General features: G+C 42.7%; 1 protein-coding gene across 1 annotated transcript in view; it reads left to right on the top strand.

Annotated features, from left to right (window-relative positions):
* Positions 1–1,314: 1,314 nt before the first annotated feature.
* CDC42EP3 (CDC42 effector protein 3) overlaps positions 1,315–20,776 on the top strand; it is a 28,579-nt gene continuing 9,117 nt past the window's right edge. The window contains exon 1 of the mRNA XM_033144471.1: positions 1,315–1,649. The gene's annotated coding sequence lies outside the window, so the exon portion shown is untranslated. The remainder of the gene's footprint in view (positions 1,650–20,776) is intronic.

The following is a 20,776-nucleotide window of genomic DNA, read 5'->3' on the forward strand; positions in this document are numbered from 1 at the left end:
AAAAAGTGGTTAATAGATGTAATAAATAATAGCAATAATACCTGCTTGATCTTTATGTTCAGCTCAGAGTTGTTGTTGTTGTTTAGTCGTGTCCAACTCTTTGTGACCCCTTGGACCAGAGCACTCCAGGCACTCCTGTCTTCCACTGCTTTCCGCAGTTTGGTCAGACTCATGTTGGCAGCTCAGAGTAGCACTATTAAAAAGGTGCCACATATGTTCGCCTTGCGAACAAGACAGGGGGCATTTATTGTGTCTTTGTCTAAGTTGTGGCTGACTACTGTTAAACAAGTGCCGCTGGCATGTTGTTCAGATACCTGCTTAGGATGCTTCAGTTTGTACAGAGCTTTTCTGTGCTATAGCACAACTATTGTTTATTGTGTATTATTGTTGAGATGCTAAATATTTTTTTGCTGTTTTATGAGTGTACTGTATTACATTGTCCTAGACACTTTGCTTATTGTGTGATATATAAGCCTAGGAGCAAGGTGTGAGGAACCTTTGCCCCCCACATATTGCTGAACTCTATCGTTCCCAGTCATGGGCCATGCTTGCTGGGGCTGATGGGAATTGTAGTTCGTCAACATCTGGTTATAGTTGTTCAACCCTATCAAATAGCAAATGGCAGAATGGATGGGGTTATGAAACCTAAGAAATCCACTGATTCAGATCTTATCAGAGGTGCAGAAAATCCAGAAGACTGATTTCACTTAACCTGCGCAACATGTAGGCCCTACAAGATGGATGGCCAACTGTCATGGAAGCTTTAGTTGAGGTTCCAGCATTGCAAGGGATTTTACTAGATGACCCTCAAGGGTCCCCTTCCAACTCTACAATCCTATTATTCTGATACCCTTGTTAGCAAGGGCACAACTACTCACTCCTAGAGGTAGGTAGCAGGTTTTGCCCTCACTGTCGCATTGCCCACAAGTGCATGGATTTGCCATTCGCCAGGAACGAATGGCGTCACTAGCCCACAGCTGCGTGTCCAATGACACCATCCTATTTGCCCAGGAACGCATTGGCGCGCTGCGCCCCTTGCCCGCTGCCCAGGTAGCCCCTAACACACGCGCGCCGCCGGACCTCCCTTCGCCCTTCAGAGGCGACGGCTGCTTTGTGCATGGTGGGGTGGTGGGTGGGAGCCCTGAAAAGAGGCTCAACCTGCTCAGGCAGCCTCTGAGCGGGAAGTCTTCCTGGTCCCTTCGGGCTGGCGGTGCCAAAGCTGCTGCTGACGGGGCTGGAAGAGCCATTCACCGTCGCCCGCTTGCTGCTGGCTGTCTCCCTTTCGTCCTCGCCTGGCTGGCGTCGTGCTGGAAGAGGCAGCATTTTCCCGTCAGGGGGCGACGTGAGGAGGAGGAGAGGAGGAGGAGGAGGAGGCAGCACGGAGGGGCGGGTGCTATGGGTGACAGGCGGTCACAGGTGCCGCGGCCGCCTCTTGAGTCGGATGAGAGGCGCCTCCGCGCCCCAACCAGCTGCTGCCGCTGCTCCCCTCCCTCCACCCTGCGCGCTGCTGCTGCTGCTGCTGCTTCAGCCGTCAGCCAAGGGCAGCTCTTCCGAGGCGGCGCGTGCAGGGAAGGCAGCACGAGCCGAGCAGCTGCGCGCGAGGGAGCAGGGGAGAGAGAGAGAGAGAGACTCACGCCTGGCAGAAACCAGTAAGTTGCTGCTCCTGCGAGCCGCTGTTTGCAGCAAGAGCAGGGGAACGGCTGGCTCTGTCGTTGCAGCCGCGGCGATCTGCTTACTTACTGTTTTATTTTGCATCTCCTCGCCCCGTGAAATCGTAAGGAACAGGGGCAGGAGCGGCGCGTCGCATGCAGGGCCAAATGCGGGCTTGGATCGGCCCGGGCTGGAGTCGCGGAAGGGGTTGTCGCGAGGCCACCACCACGACGACGGTCGGCTGCTCTCGGCTTCGACACACGCCGCGCAGCCTCCTCCCCCCCCCCTGCGTTTGGTCTTGTCTTTTCTTTTGGCGCATGCAACGGGGAGTGAGGATTGCGCGGGGAGCCGCCCAGCGCTGTAGGATGGCTCCTGCTTTGTGTGTGATGTCAGTGAAGAGCAGAGTCGGAGATATAACGGGAGGATTTTGCGAATGGTGGGGAGAGGTAACGGGGGGGGGGAGGGTGTGTTAAGGTGACACAGGAGCCACTGGCAGGGCAGGCTCTGAAGCGCGTATAGCGGCTGCAACGCAGAGATCAGGCGCAGTCCAGCCTGGATAGCCTCGCAGAATGGACACCCGCGTCTCGCAATGCAAATAGGGGCCCTCCAGGGAGAGACTCTGCGCGATCTGCACATAATTTTAATGCGGTGTCTTTGAGAATGAGGGGAAGAGATATGGGGTTGTGTATCTGTGTCTCTTGTGTGTTAACGGGCAGGAAATTTCCCAAGCCACCTTCTTACCAATTCTCTCCTGTGTAGAAATTGTCTGTAATTCCCAGGCGGAGATTTACAATGTATTGTGCCTGCTGTCGGTGAGGAGAATCGGTGCATAACCAGATATTGAAATATTAAAGCTGATCTACTGATACCCACACACTGCATGGTTATTTATTACACTTCTCATACCACTCTTCCTCTAAAGAGCCCAGGAAGATGTACCATGGTTCCCTTGTCCCTCTCCTTTTATCCTCACAACAACCCTGCAAGGTAGTTTAGGCTCAAGGATGGTGGTGCACTGTCAAAGGGTGATTATGTATTACAGTATTTCAGGGCTTAGTATGGATTTGAACCTAGTTCTTGCTAGTCCTCACCTGACATTCTAACCACCACTATGCCAGTTTTGCTTTTCTGATTTTTTTTTTTAATGCTGTGACAGTTCACATAATCAAGCTTGATACCAGGTACATTGACCAGTAGCTGCCCTGTTTTGTAGGCTTTTACATTCATCGAATGAATAAAAATCAATGTGCAGATCCCTCTTTAGCAAAAGTCAGGCCGGCAGGCATGCAACCCATTTGCATGCACCAATGTTGTCATTCATTAGCACACGTTAAAGGAGGAGCTCAAACAGGGACCTGGCTTCTTTCATGGTAGTAGTGTAGCTGCAAAACTAATGCCGTATGCTGGGTTTTTTTTTCCTTTTTTAATTATTTTAAAACCCTGCAGATTTCGTTTTCTCTGAACCCTATCCAAATGTAAATTGCAAGTCTTTGCTTCAGGAGTCCACTGTATTTTCTTAAAAAATAAATAAATCAGTATTTTCAATTGTGCACTTTTGGACGAACCAGTTTTTTTTTTAAAAAAAAAGGTTGTTCTCTTACTGAAATACTGCATAGTCAAGCAGCTGTGACCTTAATTGCCTTAAAGGAGAGACAACAGAAAACCTGGAGTAAGTGCACAAATCCTTAAAGATAGGCTAGAAGTAGCCCTTACACATGCACAACTACCATATTTCTGTTAAATCAGCTGACATTTATTTTTCCAGCCATGCTGTGGAGGTGGAGATTAATTTGAGAGGACATGTTAAATGGAAAGGGGTGTTACCTTAACTCTGCTGTGCTTGCTCTGCCCTTTTCACAGAATCCTTAATTAGGTCTTTGCTTCCCTGTTTGCTGTTCTGTCAGCTGTAGCTTATGGGCGTTTTTTTGCATCTGAAGTTTAAATCAGGTTGTGCTTAAACTGGCCTCTAATATTAATGTAAAACATTAGCTATAATGTACACTTGATTTACCTTCCTTAATGTAGGATAGAATAACAGCATTTGTATGTGGTATACAAATAGTACTGAAGGGACTCATAAAACTTAAGTAGTGCCTTTCTGGATCAGAGCAGAAGCCCTGTGTTCAGTCTTCAACAGCAGCCCACCAGATGTTCCTGGGAATCTCACCAAGAGAGCAAGATGGTCTCTACTGTTTGATCCCAGTTTCTGTTTTGCTGTTGGGTGTAATAGCCATTGATAGACCTCTCCCCCCCCATGGATTTGTGGGCTCCTTTAGAAATATTAAGCTGGTGGCCACCATAGCACCACTCTATCTTGTTTGTTTGCTGGGTTGAGCCCAGCCAATCCCAAGGACTCAGCATTTAATGTAATCTATCCATCCATATCCCTGTCCACCCAAACCCAATGTGAATAAAGCTTTCAATCTTACACCACTTGGGCTCAGAGTTTGGTGAGCTTCTTTGGAGGATGATCTCAAAGTTGTGTGGCTCTTGTAGGCCCAGTTTGGCACTTGGTGTATTTTAGAGAGAGTTCCTGATTGGCCTTGGAGGACAGGGTAGGACATAAGACTGCAGATAGTTTCCTAGGTTTGCGGGGCCCTGACCACTTAGTGAATCCTGTAAATTAACTATGGGCTGCGGTGGAGTACTTATTTCCCTTTATTAGTCCTTTTTAGTGTCACATGTGAAAATTGTGATTTCCCTTAAAACTAGGTTTCGCCTCATTCTCTCCACATATACATAGCTCCTTTTAGATGCTGTGTGCTTTACTATGTTAATTACAGTTGGGATACAGCTATTAAGTTGTCAGGGTGTCATCTTGTCAGAGTGTGTGTTAATTTCATTCATTCCATTCCCTTTGGCAATTTTCTTACGTTCACTCTCTATTCTTCACACTCTACTAGTAGAGCTTCCATTTATAGAGAGATGGCAAATATATTTGGTGCAATCAGGGAGTGGCATTTACCAGTTAGATGCAGCTAGAAATGGGCTTTTAAAGGAGTACTTGGGCAGGGAGTATGTAAAAACTAGAGTCATTTGTTGTACCCATTTGTCCAAAATTCATCACTGTCCGCTGTACAAGGAAGCAGGATATTGTTCATAGAGAACAATAAGCTTTATGAAGTCTCTTAGTTTCTTGCTGCTTCAGAAGGGAAGGCTATCATTGTCTGTGTGACTTTCACTGATTATTGTCTAGTACTCTAAATTGATGCCATTTGGGATTACTTGTTCTCACCAACTCCCAGTCTTTTTTACGCTTTGATCCTAAACACATTTGCTTGGAATAGAGGTCATCAGCCCCTCACAAGATGCTGTGTGTAGTATTCTCATGTTGCAATTTTGAATACAGCACACTGCTGTTAGAAAACCAGGAGGTTCATACAATTTGCAGTTACTGAGACATGTTGCAATAATAACCACAAGCTGCCTTCCTGCATACCTTTCTGCAAGTGTAACATATAAAAAGCAGGAGAGGAGTAGCAGTTGTAAAGCTAGGAATGTATGGCAAATGCTCTGTGTGAAGCCAGAAGAACTGGAGCATATCTCTACACTACAAGCTTATAGGTGTCTTAAGTATCATTACTTCCCCCAAAGAATCTTGGCAACTGTAGCTCAGTGTGTGTGCCGGGAAGTACAGGAAGGAGGTTCCCACACAGTACTACAATTCCCAGAGCTTTCTTGAGACTGTAGTGCAGCAGATATGGCCAGCATTATTAATTGAACAACCACTTCGATCAGCAAACTTCATCATATTTCTGCTCCCTCCAGGAAGCTGGATTCTTTGAATTGCATCAAGCAATGTACAGGTGGGCCAAAACTCTCACACTACAGCAATCTTCACCAGCCTGTGCCCTCCTTATGTTTTGGACTTTGGCTAGGGCTGGTGGGAGTTGTAGGCCAGAACATCTGGAGAATGCCCGGTTGGTGAAGGCGGCACTACACAAATCATCTTATGCTATGCAAAAGTGTAGGTAGAACCACCCTGCTCTGCCCTACTTTCATAGTAATCCCCCTTCTACTAGGAATCTTGGGATGAGCCCAGAACCTCCATAAAGGAAGGTCAAGGTCATAAAGCTGAGGTCAAGTGGGGCACGGATTGAATTTTATGCACTCAGTTTGCACTCAGTCTGGGAGACAGCCTTTTTATTTAACAACTCATCTGCTAGCCAGAGGCCACCAGGAATTCTGCACAAGCACTGAATGAACTGGCAAGACATGGGACTCCATTTTCCTCCTCCAGGCTGCTTGGTTGAGCAAGGAAGGAAAGTGAATCCCTCAGTGGAGTCCCTTCTCTGCCAGCTCACTTGGTGGAATACACCTTTTTCTTGCTTGCTTTTTTACTAGCCTGTTAAGAGGTCAGTGACCTGGATTTTCATGCTGGACATGGAGGAAAGGGATCCATGAAAATCCAGGATGCTAGCAGGCTCTTAGCAGGCAGGCTAGTAAAATATATTACAGGCAAGTAACTTTTGTGGACTCTTACACCAGATCCTGCATGCTAGTACATCAGATCACAAAATCATGTTTGCAACACTGATGATGAGAAGGCCAGACAACTGGGCCAAAAATGCCCTTCCTTGCCACTGGGTAAAGTGGATTAGTTTCAGGGATGAAAATGTTTTCTTCATTGTAGTTAGGCTGTTTATTCAGTGCTAGGGGAAGGTGACTCCTTCCATGACTCTTCATCATTTTCATATGACAGGGTCTATTACAACAGGAGATGAAAGGCAAAGGAGTTTACAGTCATTTTAAAGCTTGGGAGGTACTATCAATTATAGCAGTAGGCAAAGCAATTAACATGAATTTAAAAACATTAACTTGTAGGTAAGGCCTGCTCATCTAAATGGAACATCCTTTTAAAATAAGTGTACTTGGGATGGCAGCCTTAGATGATTTCAAGGTCAATTTCTTTTTTTGTTCCAAGTGTATCTACTTGATTTTTGTTTAACATTCCTTGTCCTAAATTAGGATAGAGGATAACTATTGGATTGTGCATTTAAAACCTCTTGCTCAGGGCTGGTGCAGGCTCTCTCTCAACCAGCCAACTGGAAAATTAGGATTTCATTGCCCTTTCCCCCTTTAGCTTTTTCCTCATATGGACCAAATCCTCCATTCCTCCTAAATCACAACTAAAGGGCACAGCAAGAGTGCCCCTGTTAACCATGGTTGAAGCTAACCATGTTCCCTCTTGAGCACGGTTTGTTAACCAGCTACAAAGCCAGTTTTTAAATCCTGGTGAAGCAGGATGCCTAACTTGCATTAAATGTGTTTCATAAACAGTTCTCTTGTAGCAATTTATTGTAGTTATGGCAGGGGAGAGGAATTTTCCCAGTGAGGGAACACCACTCCTCCATCTGTCCTCTAAAGTGGTCCAGGTGGGAGCATATTTGTGATGGAGCCAGCGCAAAAAGGCCACTTATTGCGCACCAGCAGACACATTCAAGTGCTTAGGAGGAGTGGGTGGGAATGTAAAAGGCCGGCCCACCCATTCCCTTCCTCCTCCTGGTCTTAGAACTAGTGCCCAGCCTGCCTTTCCCATTTACAGATTGGGATTAGCTGATTGTTGTGATGGGGTTGAGTAGGTATTTTTTGATCAGCTGCAATTGATTGGCAGACACTCCCCCCCCCCCACTCCATACTGTAGAGGAACATGGTTGGAGCACTTAAGAGGTGGGATCTGAATAAATAGCTTCATTGGTTTGGTCACTTGTCAAGTGTGTGTGAGAAAGGGAAGAGGCTGGTACAAAGAGCACCCTGAGGTGCTTTTCGGGTGTATAGTTATTCCAGAGACTGTCACTTTTCAGGTTGTGTGATTCATGGGACAGGTTATAGATCAGTTTTGAGGCTAACCTATTTGGAGTTGTGGGCTGTAAGGGCGTGTGAGTCAGGAAACTCTCCTTCTTCGGCTGAAGGGGTCTAGTGTGGTGAAGACACAGTATTAAGGCCAACTTTTTTTTCCTGCAGCACAGGCTTACCCAATCGCAATATGCCTAGCAGACTGACAGATAATATGGAATATTTCCCACACATTGGCTTCCTTCCCCTATGAGTAGCATAAGGTTACAACTTGTCATTAATAAAGTGGTTTGTGTTTGAACTCACACCTTGCGTCTTGTCTGTTTATTTCTGGTATCCTCACACAATGTACAATTTCGTGGCCCTGTTTAATCATGTTTAAGAGAAAGACAGCATTGCACCTGCTCTGGTAACAACAACCAAACAAAAAAACAAACAAACAAGTTATTCAAAAAGAACAGTATAGAAGAGGAAGTGATGATATACCCCAGCTAAACAACGGAAATGGAGTGGATATAATAAGTTTTAATCTGCCTCCATCATGGCCTACTGTAGGTAGATAATTATTGTTTCCGTAATATTATTTTCATCTCAGTTCCAAGCATGTTTCCGTGAAATAAGTAAGTCCATTGATTTCAGAGGTTTTGCTTCCAAGAAAGTGTGCCTGGGATTGTGGTGTTGTCTTCCTTTCTTCAGTTATTTGATGCTAAATGCATTTACATAGATGCTAGTCTCACTAATTTCAGTAGAAATTGCCTCCAGATTGTCACACATATGCACTTGAGGGATAGTAAAATTCTTCATGCGCTCAGCAGGATGATATAGATGACAAAGCTACCCTGTGGTGAGAAATTTCACCTCAAGAGGAGTTTATCTTTGTGGGAAGAGACTGAGAGACATCAGCCACAAAAAGTAAATATGGGGTATCAGAAAGTACCATTGGTGCTAAGATACCTTTCTCTTCAGATGATTTCTTGGATACAATTTATATTCATGCTAAGGATGATTTTACATATGCTATAATATAAGTTCATAACCAGAAAAGTGTGAAACTGCTACCATCCCCTTGTTCATTCAAGCTGTTACATCAAAATGAAAACTAATTGAACATTCTTATTACATATTAGCTAGGTTTCTGATAAGTTAGAACCTATTCAAATGTCTTAGTTCCCTCTGCTCAAGGAATTGCAAGGTTTCATTGGGGATCCCTTGCAAAGACTTATAAGCAGTCTCAAATAACTTCATTTCCCAAGATTCCCTGAGGCAAGGTGTGACAATTAAACTGGTATAAATACTGTTTATGTGTATGGTGTAAAGTTGCATTTCAGATTATGGCTACCAGCCACCCAGTCTGGAAATGGGGATGAACCAAATCTGCATTGGCTCCTTTTTGGCTTCTGGGCATAAGGTGCCCTATAAAATCTTAATAGGTTTCAATGCTCACCACACCATTTGTTTGTTCCTTGCTTCCATCCTGACTTTTCAGATCAACCTCATGCATCTTCTTGACGGTACCATTCATGTGCCAGCTTCAGTCATCAAGGGCACATAGAGAGGCATTGCAGGTGGCTGCTCTGTAATTGTAAAAAATCTGTTCCATTTAAAGCCCATCAAAATCCGAGCCCGGATGCCATGTTGAATCGCTGGAAAGTTGATTTGTTTGGGCTGATGCTGTCCTAGAAAGAAGAAGGTTGATTTGTTTGGGCTGATGCTCTACTAGAGAGAAGAAATGTGGCTAGATACATGAACGAATAAACTGCTTCCAGGGGTGTTTTTTCCCTCCCTTTGGCATGTGGCTAGTGCTTATTGTCTTAAGTGAGAGAACTCGATTCAGGCATTTATAACCACCTGTCATGGAAGTCCTGATTCTCAATCCTACGGATGTGCAGACAGGTTGTGGTTCCATGGTGGTAAGGGAAAGAATTCTCTACAAACTCAGAGGCTTGGCGTTTATACTTAGCATACTCCCTGCCTCGTATTGCAAATACGGTATATTCTTGCATTGAACCCTGGCAATCCCTGCATGTGGCAAATTGCTTGAAAGGGTTTATTTTCCTAAACCTATTCTTTATCCTACAGGCAGCAGCTGTGGCACAATGTGCCTCCCCCATCCCACCCTCTTGCTGGTAGGCATGGAAGAATGCACCTCTCCGTTCAGGGAGTTATGCTGTCTGAACTTCAGATACAAACCAGCGCTAGAATTCTGATTTTGGAACAGAGTCTGACATATATCTGATATACATATCCAGACACATCTGGATATTTGGCTCTTAAAAGGAATTCTCAAATGTCACTCTCTATTACCAAGCTGGCATTTTACATGCGTTTTGTAAACTATATTATGTTTTACAGAAGAGGCAAATTTTCTCTCTCTCTCTTCATGCATGTTTCACATATTGTTTGTATGGGAGTAACTGGATCTTCTCATCTAGGGCAGAGTTAATTTAGACTAAAATCGCTTTAAATTGCCTACCACAATTAGTCATTGACTATCATTTTGCATTTGATATAACCCCCTCTAGCTTTGCTATAAAATCAAATTAACTGTTGAGGATAATATGGTTTAACTTAGATTCCTAAACTCCCTTTAATTCAATTTATTCTCTGAGGTGAACAAGCTAGAGCTGGGATGTTGTGGAAGACAAGAGACATATACTATTATTTTGTCTATGCTTTTCAGGATGCACATTCCATATACACAGTGAAGGGTCTGTTTTCAGTTAGAGATACCAAGAGCTGAGTAATCTTAGGATGTCTAGAATGCCTGCTGCCAGTGTTAGTAATGATAAATTCCCAGTAGGGAGTTGTCTTTGCTGTCGGTTTACCATTTACGTTTTCAAATTCTGATAATGAGCTCTACTTTGGGCAAACACTCCATTGCAGAACTTTGGTTACTATATTCTCACCCCCCACCCCAATAAAATTCTATTCTATTCTACTAATAACTTTGTAGGTAGTGGTGATCAGTTCCCATTCCGGCCCATTCTCAAAGCCATATCAACCATGGCAGCTGCTGCATGAACTGACTTCCACATGCAGGCATGACCATGTGAAGGCCAATGGCATGGCTTCATCCTTGTTGACGTTGAATTTGCATTGACAGGCTGATAGCGTGGCTTGTTAAGTGCTCAAGAGTAGTGTGCAAAAACCACAAGGTGGGTTGTTGTTGGGTGTGTGTTTTTGCATAGGCCTTCAGTGACCCTCACTATGCATGTGGCTGGCAAGAGAAAGTTAGTATACCTTGTGGCCACTGTAAGGGAGGTGGTTGTGACAATATGCTTCCACAGATGGTGGCTAGAGGGAGACAGGTGGCGCGGTGGTCTAAACCACTGAGCCTCTTGGGCTTGCCAATCAGAGGGTCGGCAGTTCGAATTCCCGCAACGGGGTGAGCTCCCATTGCTGTGTCCCAGCTCCTGCCAACCTAGCAGTTCGAAAGCATGCCAATGCAAGTAGATAAATAGGTACCACTGCGACGGGGAGGTAAATGGTGTTTCCATGTGCTCTGGTTTACGTCATGGTGTTTGATTGCACCAGAAGCGGTTTAGTCATGCTGGCCACATGACCCGGAAAGCTGTCTGTGGACAAACGCTGGCTCCCTTGGCCTGAAAGTGAGATGAGCGCCGCAACCACATAGTCACCTTTGACTGGACTTAACCATCCTGATTCTGAGGAGGCAAGGATAAGAACGATGATAAGAATAATATAACAATGTCACATGTCAATTATGCAAACATCTGACTATAATTATATCCAATCCCATTGCATGGTGGTTGAAAATTTTATATATTTAAAAAGGAGTTGCTCTAAAATATGACAGAATAGTAAGGATGTAGGAGAATCGTATCCCAGATATGCAATACTGTACATGATAGACCCATTTCAGCATTTGCTTTGATAATGTGTTCACAGTAAGAAAGGGCAGTAATAATAATTCCTGCATTGTAGGGGGTTGGACTAGATGACCCTTGGGTTCCCTCCAACTCTAAGATTCTATGATAATTCCATACTTCAAATGGCATTTGAAAATACTTGCCTCAGTGTTAAGGATGTTAAGGCGGGAGTAGGGTAGTAGCAGCGGTGGGAGGCGGCATCACCTTGCCTGACTATGCTGAGGGGTTCCTGCAGCATGGCACTGCCTTAGAGTGATGTTTACCTGGAAAAAGAATTTTCTTAATCGTGACATTCACTCTGTGGGATGTTCTCTTCCGGGAGGCTTCCCTGGTTCTAAACCTGCAATGGGGCCTTTTAAATATATGGATTTCATAGCTTGCAAAAGAGGTAAAGCTATGTATTTCTACACAACTTACTTCTTAAAGCCCACTCCATGGGATGGTCTCAGACCCAACACTGAGCAGAGAAAAGTTGGATATACTGTAATCCACAAAGAAGCAAAAGTGTTCTCGAACTACTCTGATTCTTCTCCATGGTGCATGTGCAGAAGAATTTGTCCATGGATCATATCCCTTACTAGTTTATCAATTTGATACTTTCTCAGGGACTAAGTCTTTGGGTGATATCTGATGAAAATAATGAGTCTCGATTACTTTGAGGAGTATGGAGTTTCTTTAAGCTAAATATATGGGATTGCTGGCATCGAGATAAATTGCAGTTCCACAGGGGTCACTGGAAGAGCTTTAATTTCAACTTAGTTAACCTCAGCTAATTTAAAATACATTAAAAATGTTTAAATCATATGCTTTCACTCAGGCTTTTTGCATCAGCCCTTGCATGTAGCTAGTGGTCAAATATATATATATATGGGAGGAACCTTTTCTTAATTTACCATGAAAAATTGACTCAATAAACCAGCATAAATCCAGTCCTGAGACATTAGCTATGGGAATTAAATGCCAAATCAATTTGGTGTTTTGTCAGTTGATAGTGTCTGAGCCTAAAATCCTGCAGTGTCGTTTGCTCTCTTGTTTAGTTTGGCTTAAGACTAAAGCAAAGTCTTTTGCATTTGGGAGTCCACCAAAACTTGGCAGTTATATCTATTTGCCATGGAATCCCTAGCCTGACACACCCAATATCAAATATTTGATTGGATACACCTTGTTGCTTGTGAATGTTTAATTATGTTTCCAGTATTAGAAACTTAATGTTCTTTTGTTCATATTGTGCAGGTTTGGATATACTGGTAATGCTTAACCATGGTTTAGTGTTATGAGAACAAGCCTAGGCAAACTCCTTTCTTCTACAGTAGGCCACAAATAAGAGTTCAGAAGCTTTGGTTTCTGTTATAGATTAGCCAAAGCTTGCTATGCTGTCCAAATCCAACACACTTTACACTTAGTTTTGATTAAGTACAGCTTAGGGTTTGCATGTGTGGATAATCTGAAGCAAAGCTTCCAGTGTCATTGCAGAAGTGCTGGAGGACAGAGAGAGGCATGTGGAACCAGGCTAGATCATTTACAGGTAGGTAGCCGTGTTGGTCTGCCATAGTCAAAACAAAATAAAAAATAAAAAATAAAAAAATTCCTTCCAGTAGCACCTTAGAGAACAACTAAGTTTGTTCTTGGTATGAGCTTTCGAGTAAGTGTGCATGCACACGAAAGTTCATACCAAGAACAAACTCTAAGGTGCTACTGGAATGATTTTTTTTTATTTTTTAGCTAGATCATTGTTGGGAAAGTCCATAGAAAAGATCAAATCAGTGAAAAGGAAAATGTTATTAAGATGAGATGAGACAAAAACTGAAATAATTTCCCTCAGAAAATCCTGCTTCTTCATTAACATGCATAGAAATATCCATACTTTTGTTTAGTCAGCTATAGACTTACGTTGGCATGAAGTGCAATCATATGCGTATTTATTTGGAACTTAGTCCCATTGAATTCATGGGGGTTATTCACAAGTAAGTATGTTCAGGACTACAATGTAAGATGAACCATTTCAGCTAGTAGATTAAAACTTAATGACTAATTCTATGGTGTTTGCTCAGTCCACGTCTGTAGCCTCAATATCCGCCTTCAAGTACTTCATGTGATCAGGATTTGGGCTGTGCTTCTAGACATCCAACAGAACATGTAGATAATGAGGGAATGTGTGCAGTATTGGTTCTGAAGACTGGAGGCCCTCCATGTGTTTGGGGATCGAGTGGACACCCCTTCTCTTGGACTGTGACTGCCGTTTTAGAGTTGTCAAGCAAACTATCTCCTGAAATCAGCTTCTGAAAGGGTAATAGGATGAAGAACACTGTTCAGTCAATCACTTAATGCCTTTTCTCTGTATTGCCCCCCACACTGTATAAAATGGAGGTCTAGCATACAATTTTAGATGTTGTTGTGACTGAAACACGGTCTAATTACTGTTTATTTTAGTCTGCTGAATGGAGTAAGGCAGTTGTAGTTAGGCAGAGCCCACACCTACAGTAGGCAGAGAGAGCCATCTGCATAGCTTGAAAGATAGTATTAAGTTACACATCAAAGAGAACAATATCCTAGCTTGTCTCATTTTCCTGAAATAGGGGGTGTTTGTGATATGTAGATATGTATCTACTGCAGGGGTGGCAGCCTAGTTTCCTGTGGGTGGAAGGAACAGAAAAAAACAAAGGAAAGGGTTTGGTAGACAGAAAAAACAATATGGCAGAAAGAAAGAAAGAAAGAAAGAAAGAAAGAAAGAAAGAAAGAAAGAAAGAGAAGGAAGGAAAGGGAAAGGGGTATCCCTCCCACTTGTTTCTGGTCACACTGAAAAGGGCAACATGCACTTTTGGCTCTAGTATTGCCCACACGGACTTTGGTCCCACCCACTACTGGCCTACAACCCCCAGCAGAACCCTTGAAGAAATCCCTTGACAGGAAAGAGGTTCCCACTCCTTATCTGCTGGATGAAGGTGAAACATGACATTACTTACTCTTGCTCCTCTGCACATTTTCAGTTGATTTTAGCATCTTATGTCAAATTGTACCCAGTTCCTTTTGCCAGCCATTTGCCAAATGTCCTACAAAGTTCTACCAATCCATTAGTAGCTCTGACCCATATTAAAAAATTAGAAGCTTACACAAAGTCAGCTTATAGAAACTGATTGTATCCACTTACACCCTAGGAAACTACCCCCCAATGGTTGTGACCACTTTAAGAGTGAATGTAATCAGAATCCTAAGCCACACCCTTATTATCTCAGATTCCCACACAACTCTTGTCTAATGTTACCTTGGCCAAAGTAGAATAAAAGTGTTCAACTCACTCCAGCATCAAAGAAAAAGCCGTCATCCTTATCAGTAGTGATGCAACACCCAAAGTGGGAGAAGGACTATTTTATACATGTGTAAGGAAGCACTGCACTAAGATTTTTCACTTTCTACAACCCGCTGCACTGCTGGCTTACTTTTGTATTTATTTGTAAAGTGGTGCTGTGGGTTAAACCACAGAGCCTAGGGCTTGAGAGCCAGTGTGGTGTAGTGGTTAAGAGCGGTAGACTCGTAATCTGGGGAACCGGGTTCGCGTCTCCGCTCCTCCACATGCAGCTGCTGGGTGACCTTGGGCTAGTCACACTTCTTTGAAGTCTCTCAGCCCCACTCACCTCACAGAGTGTTTGTTGTGGGGGAGGAAGGGAAAGGAGAATGTTAGCCGCTTTGAAACTCCATTGGGTAGTGAAAAGCGGGATATCAAATCCAAACTCTTCTTCTTCTTCTTGCTGATCAGAAGGTCGGCGGTTCGAATCCCCGCGATGGGGTGAGCTCCCATTGCTCGGTTCCAGCTCCTGCCCACCTAGCAGTTCGAAAGCACGACAAAAGTGCAAGTAGATAAATAGGTACCGCTCCGGCAGGAAGGTAAACGGCGTTTCCGTGCGCTGCTCTGGTTCGCCAGAAGCGGCTTTGTCATGCTGGCCACATGACCCGGAAGCTGTACGCCAGCTCCCTTGGCCAGTAACACGAGATGAGCACCACAACCCCAGAGTCAGACACGACTGGACCTAATGGTCAGGGGTCCCTTTACCTTTACCTTTACCTCTGGTTACGTACTTAATTCGTTCCGGATGTCCATTCTTAACCTGAAACTTCTTCTTAACCTGAAGCACCACTTTAGCTAATGGGACCTCCCGCTGCCGCTGCGCTGCCAGAACACCATTTCTGTTCTTATCCTGAAACAAAGTTCTTTACCTGAAGCATTATTTCTGGGTTAGCGGAGTATGTAACCTGAAGCATATGTAACCTGAAGCATATGTAACCCAAGGTACCACTGTATTTTAAATATTTCTATGTGGCCCTTCAATGAAACTTTCAGGTTGAGTTACCATTGAATAATCTGTTGTCTCTCAAAACAGAGGGATGCCAGCAGCAACAACACAGAAGTATAACAACAACAAATAAACACCAGCAGCAAATCAACCAACAGCAGAAAACAGAAATCGTCAAACAGTTAAAAACCAACCATGAAATACAGCGGAATGCATGAAACCACAGTTAGGCTTTCAGTTAAAAAACCCAGGCAGATAAATAGGTCTTTGCCTTGCCCTAAAATGATATCAGAGCTGGTGCCGTTAGATCAGATGACACTCTGCAAATCATCTATTTCAACACACAGTTCTTTTTCAACAGACCATTTCTCCATCCGAAAACTGAGAGAGATTGTGTGTGAAATATTTAAAGGTTAATGAATTTATCACACCAACGCTTTTTCTTATTTTGGAGAATGTCCTTTTCAGTTGAAGGAGGATATGTAAACCCAGAAGTGTCCTAAAACCCATTTTATAAATAGCAACACATCTGATTACCTGTGGTAAGTAAAAACTACCCCACCCTCTGGCTATGAGCTGGAGAAGGAAGCTTTCCTCCCCCTTTTAGCCAGCCAATGTGCAGGCTTCGGGAGCAGGGAAGAAGGGAGGCTAGTTTCTTCTGGATATTCATTTGCAAGTACTTCAAAATATACTTATTTAAAAGTATTTTAGTTAAAATCAATGCAACTTGCTTTCAAGTAAAGCCTTAATTTACATCACTGCTGAAATATAAGTGCTCTTTCTTACTTTGCTTTTGATATAAATGACACCAGGCCATGACCTGTAGAATAGGTAAACTGTGTGGTTATTTCTACCTTGTTTATGGATATAATGAGTGGCTATTACTGCCTAATGTTGACTTAAACAGAAGTCACAATACAACTCCACCTGTTTCAGTTGACTTAGTGGGGCTGCACCAATGCCCATGGCTTGTGAATAGTAGTCAGAGATTCCCATGTAGACCCAGAGAGAGCAACGTAACAAATATTGTTGCTGTCCAGCAGATTTCACGAACCACATCAAGCATTTCCTAGGATTTCCTGTTAACTAAAGCCATGCACAGTTCTACATTACACACAGTCATTTGTTTTCCTGTTACACTAGACAAGAGCCAAGGCAATAAGGTAAAAAAAAAAAAAAGACCCTTAATGCACAGATGGCCTCAAGGAGGGTTAAATGTGCTGGAGGATTCTAGAAGGGAGGTTGAAGCAAGTCTTGGCATGTCTCTCCTGCTAGTCAGAGGTGAAAGCTATGCATAAGACTGCAGAATGTCACTGCCACCTAGGATTTCCCTTCAGCTTACTGATAGGAAAATGCCACAGCAGAAAGTAAAGCTGCTCTTACTACATAATTGTTAAGATTGTTTGAGTAACATTAACATGACAGTAGGAAGAGGTTGGCCATAAATATCATGCCTATTTGTATCATTAGGGGTTAGCGCACTTAAATGGAGTTTTAGTATTTTTGTGCAAAGCTTTGCTTAGAGGTGGGTTTCTCAAAATCAGGAAGATCGCTCCAGTAGCACATGGGGGGAATCATTCAAGGGCCACTGGGAGGAATCTTGTGTAAACTATCACAATATAGAGGCCCAATGGGTTTAGGACGTTCTTAATGCATTGGTCATGTAATAATGCTTTCAGGAACCATTCCCAACATGCACGTCCAGAAATCTGTGCTCCCACAGAAGATCCTCAAAGTTACCAAGAGCTTATTCAAACATTCAAGAGGGCATATGGTGGAATCCTCATGTCACCTTACAATTCATTTGTGGAATCACTTGTTTGAAAATGATGCCACATAGCTTTTCACAAAATTCTTATCTCTCCTGAAGATAAAGCTAGATTGCTTGCCCCCATTTCATTAAACTTCCTACATTTAAGGGATTCAGAGGTTTAAGCACTTTATTCATAGTTGAACAAGAAAAGCCCATGTGGGAATGTTAAGGACAGAGCTTGCATGTGTATCTTCTCCTGACTTTAAGCCCCCACAAGTTCTTTGAACCCTTGAAGAGAACTAAAGACCAGTATGCTAGAATTGGTTAAGGTGCTGTCAGAAATTTGAGAATAAGTATTGGGGAGGGACACCATTTTTATCTATACACGCAACATTTTGATCCATCCACACTGATGCTATGATTTCCCGTATCTGTGTAGACTAGCACCTGTGCAGTTGCAGAAATGGGATCACTACATCCAAAACCTAGCAAAACCTGTGTGGAAACATCTTAGTTGGCAGATTTGACACTATGCAGTGTTAAAGAAAGAACAATTCCTATGTTCCTTGCCTCTTCAGACAAGGCCATGCACCAGCAGTGCCCCATGTGTGTGCAGTTTTCCACACTGTCTCATATTGACATTGTCACTGCTGATTCCCGGTACCTAAGATTACCCATGACCATCACATATCAAACCCCAGTGATATAAATTTTACACTGCCTTATCTAAAAGGCCACACTATTCTGTTGCCAGTCATCAAGTATAGAGAAATCAAGTGAGTTGCATGCATGTGTGACTAGTCATTAGCCTTCAACAGTGCTATGGATCTGGTGAGTTTTAATTCCTTCTGTTTCCAGTTTTAGTATGGTACAAAGACTGCTTTCATGCTTCATTCATGCATTACACTGAGCATTTATGCAAAAGCTTCTGGGAAATTACATCCAAACAGATTTACACAACACTCCCAGAGTATTAGTCTCCTGTCCATCTTTACTAATGGGTTGTTAGTAACCATTATGTAACCATTTATAGTGATTTTACTGGAGGAACAAATATTACCGTTGGATCAGTAGGCACCACAAAGCCATATTTTCCAGGTTTAACCCAAGACTGAATTTGAACTTGGACGTATGAAAACACACATGCCCACTGAAAAAAATCACCTCCCACCAAAAAAAGCATTTATAAGACGTTTTGCTCCTGTTTATTTTTCATATCCATGACCCACATTTTAAAAAAACATCCTACCAATGTATTAATTTCACACAAATCTTTCAGTGAGATATATGCAAGAGAACAGTTCATACATCCTGTTTGATACATCCTATTTCATGCTATTCATCTTTGCTTATAGAAAATTCCATGGTATGTGTGTGTGTGTGTGTGCGCGCGCGTGCTGGGTGTTGTAAAAAGCTTAAGGACTATAACATGGGCAACTGACAATTTAAATGCATTAGAAGGAAAGTATATGATATATCTTCTATATACTATTGTTCTGTTTCACTTGGAACACAAAATGTGGAGCAAGAAGGCATGCAATTGGCCGTCTGGTTCAGTCACTTGCTTCAGCGTTCATAGACACTTTGCCTAAATTTTATTGTAATTCAACCTCCTTGTTTCTTAGCTAATCCTTGTTGGATCCATCGGACCATCATTCACTCTTTTCCTTCTAACAACATTAAGGGTATGATCCAAGCAAAGTTAATGATTTTTCAGTTCCTTTGGTTGCAGTGGGCGATATGTTGAAAGCTATTCTCACCATAGCTACCTTGAAGGAGGATAAGGCTATCAATAGCAACTAGTAATAATGTTTACGTATTACCTCCAGTGTCAGAGGTTTATGTCTCTGAATACCTAATGGGCCACCATGGGAACAGAATCCAAACGTTCTCAAGTACTGAAATTAATGGAATTTTAAATGCTTAGCTTTGCTCAAAGCGTGCAATAAAAGTATTTAAATGACCACTGTGTTCTCCTCCTTTATAGACTTATCGGTATATTTCTAGATTTAACATACCAAGTTCTTAGTCAATTTTATTTTCTAAAAACGACTGGTAATCACAGAAACACAAGCCAGTTGAGGAACATTATAGGAGAAGTGGTCCCCAGCCCATTGGACCCTGTGATGCAAAATGGGATTTTGTCTGATCCTAGTTCTTAGACTCTTCCTTACACAACCACTCTGGGAAAAGTTTTGCAGGGTGGGATTTAAATATCATAAATAAATACATAGGACAGTATTCAGCAAAATAGTTGTGCTCATGCATGCAAGGATCACCACTAGTATAGTGGTACTGTACTTTTTAAACTCTGCATAGTCCTCAGATCTGCTTCAAAGGGTTAGGGGAAAGTCCAGAAGAGACTTAGGAGTTGTGCAGGGGGAAGAAAGAGGAAGAACGGAAACATCTCTTAGTGTTACGTTGAAAAGAACCTATGGCTTTTGATCCACGCATCTTGTGATCCCTATGGTCTTTTTGGAATTCAATATCCCACCTAAAGTATTTAATCCCAAACAGCTCTGTTTTCTTCTTGAATGCTTATCTTAACACTATCAATGACTCATCTATGACTCAGATCCTTGCATGCTCACACACCCTCTTTTGTTCTGCAAATCTTGAGTGTATCCTACCCAAACAAAATTATCTGAGAACTGATTAAAGCATTTCACACCTTTCATTTTGACCAGTTTGGCATCTGAAAGAAGAATGCCATTACATAACTTGACTTGTGAACATTTAAATTTCAAAGTCAGCATAATGAAAAATGCTCAAAAAAGTCATTACGACCAATATCCAGAGGTTCCTTTTGCAGCATATTCATTGTCCTATACTTATGGCTTATAAAATAAACAATATCTATCCTCTCCAGGGCCATAGTGCTTAAAAATTGCTCATTTGAAAGAAGAAAGGGAGACATAAACCTTTGCTTGGAAACACGACTAAAGCTCTGCTGCTCGTTTTCAGCATCAAAAACGCATTTCTTGCATTTCTCCTGTTTCCAACAAAAATAGCAAATACAGCAGAAAAGAATAATTCTAGTAGTATCTGTGAACTGCAGTAACCATTTAAACTGTATGGATTTCAGTATCTGGTCCATGACTAAGATGGGGTTCATTTAGAATAGCAGTTAAGAATATGAGCTATGAACAGAAGCCAGAAGTTCAAATCCTGGCTTGGCCACAAACTTGCTGGGTGGCTACGATACGGAACTAATCGGACTGGTCTTACAGTGGGGTTGTAAAAATTACTGAGATAAGGTATACTTTGAGCAGTTAGGAAAAAGCACTGTATAAATAAATACTCAGTTGTTTAAGAGTCAGTGTGGTAGAATAGTTAGGGCAGGGATAGCCAACGTGGTGCCCTCCAGATGTTGTTGAACTACCCTCAGACCCAGGCAA

The sequence above is a fragment of the Lacerta agilis genome, chromosome 3 (genome assembly GCF_009819535.1).
Source record: "Lacerta agilis isolate rLacAgi1 chromosome 3, rLacAgi1.pri, whole genome shotgun sequence".
Taxonomy (NCBI): Eukaryota; Metazoa; Chordata; class Lepidosauria; order Squamata; family Lacertidae; genus Lacerta; species Lacerta agilis.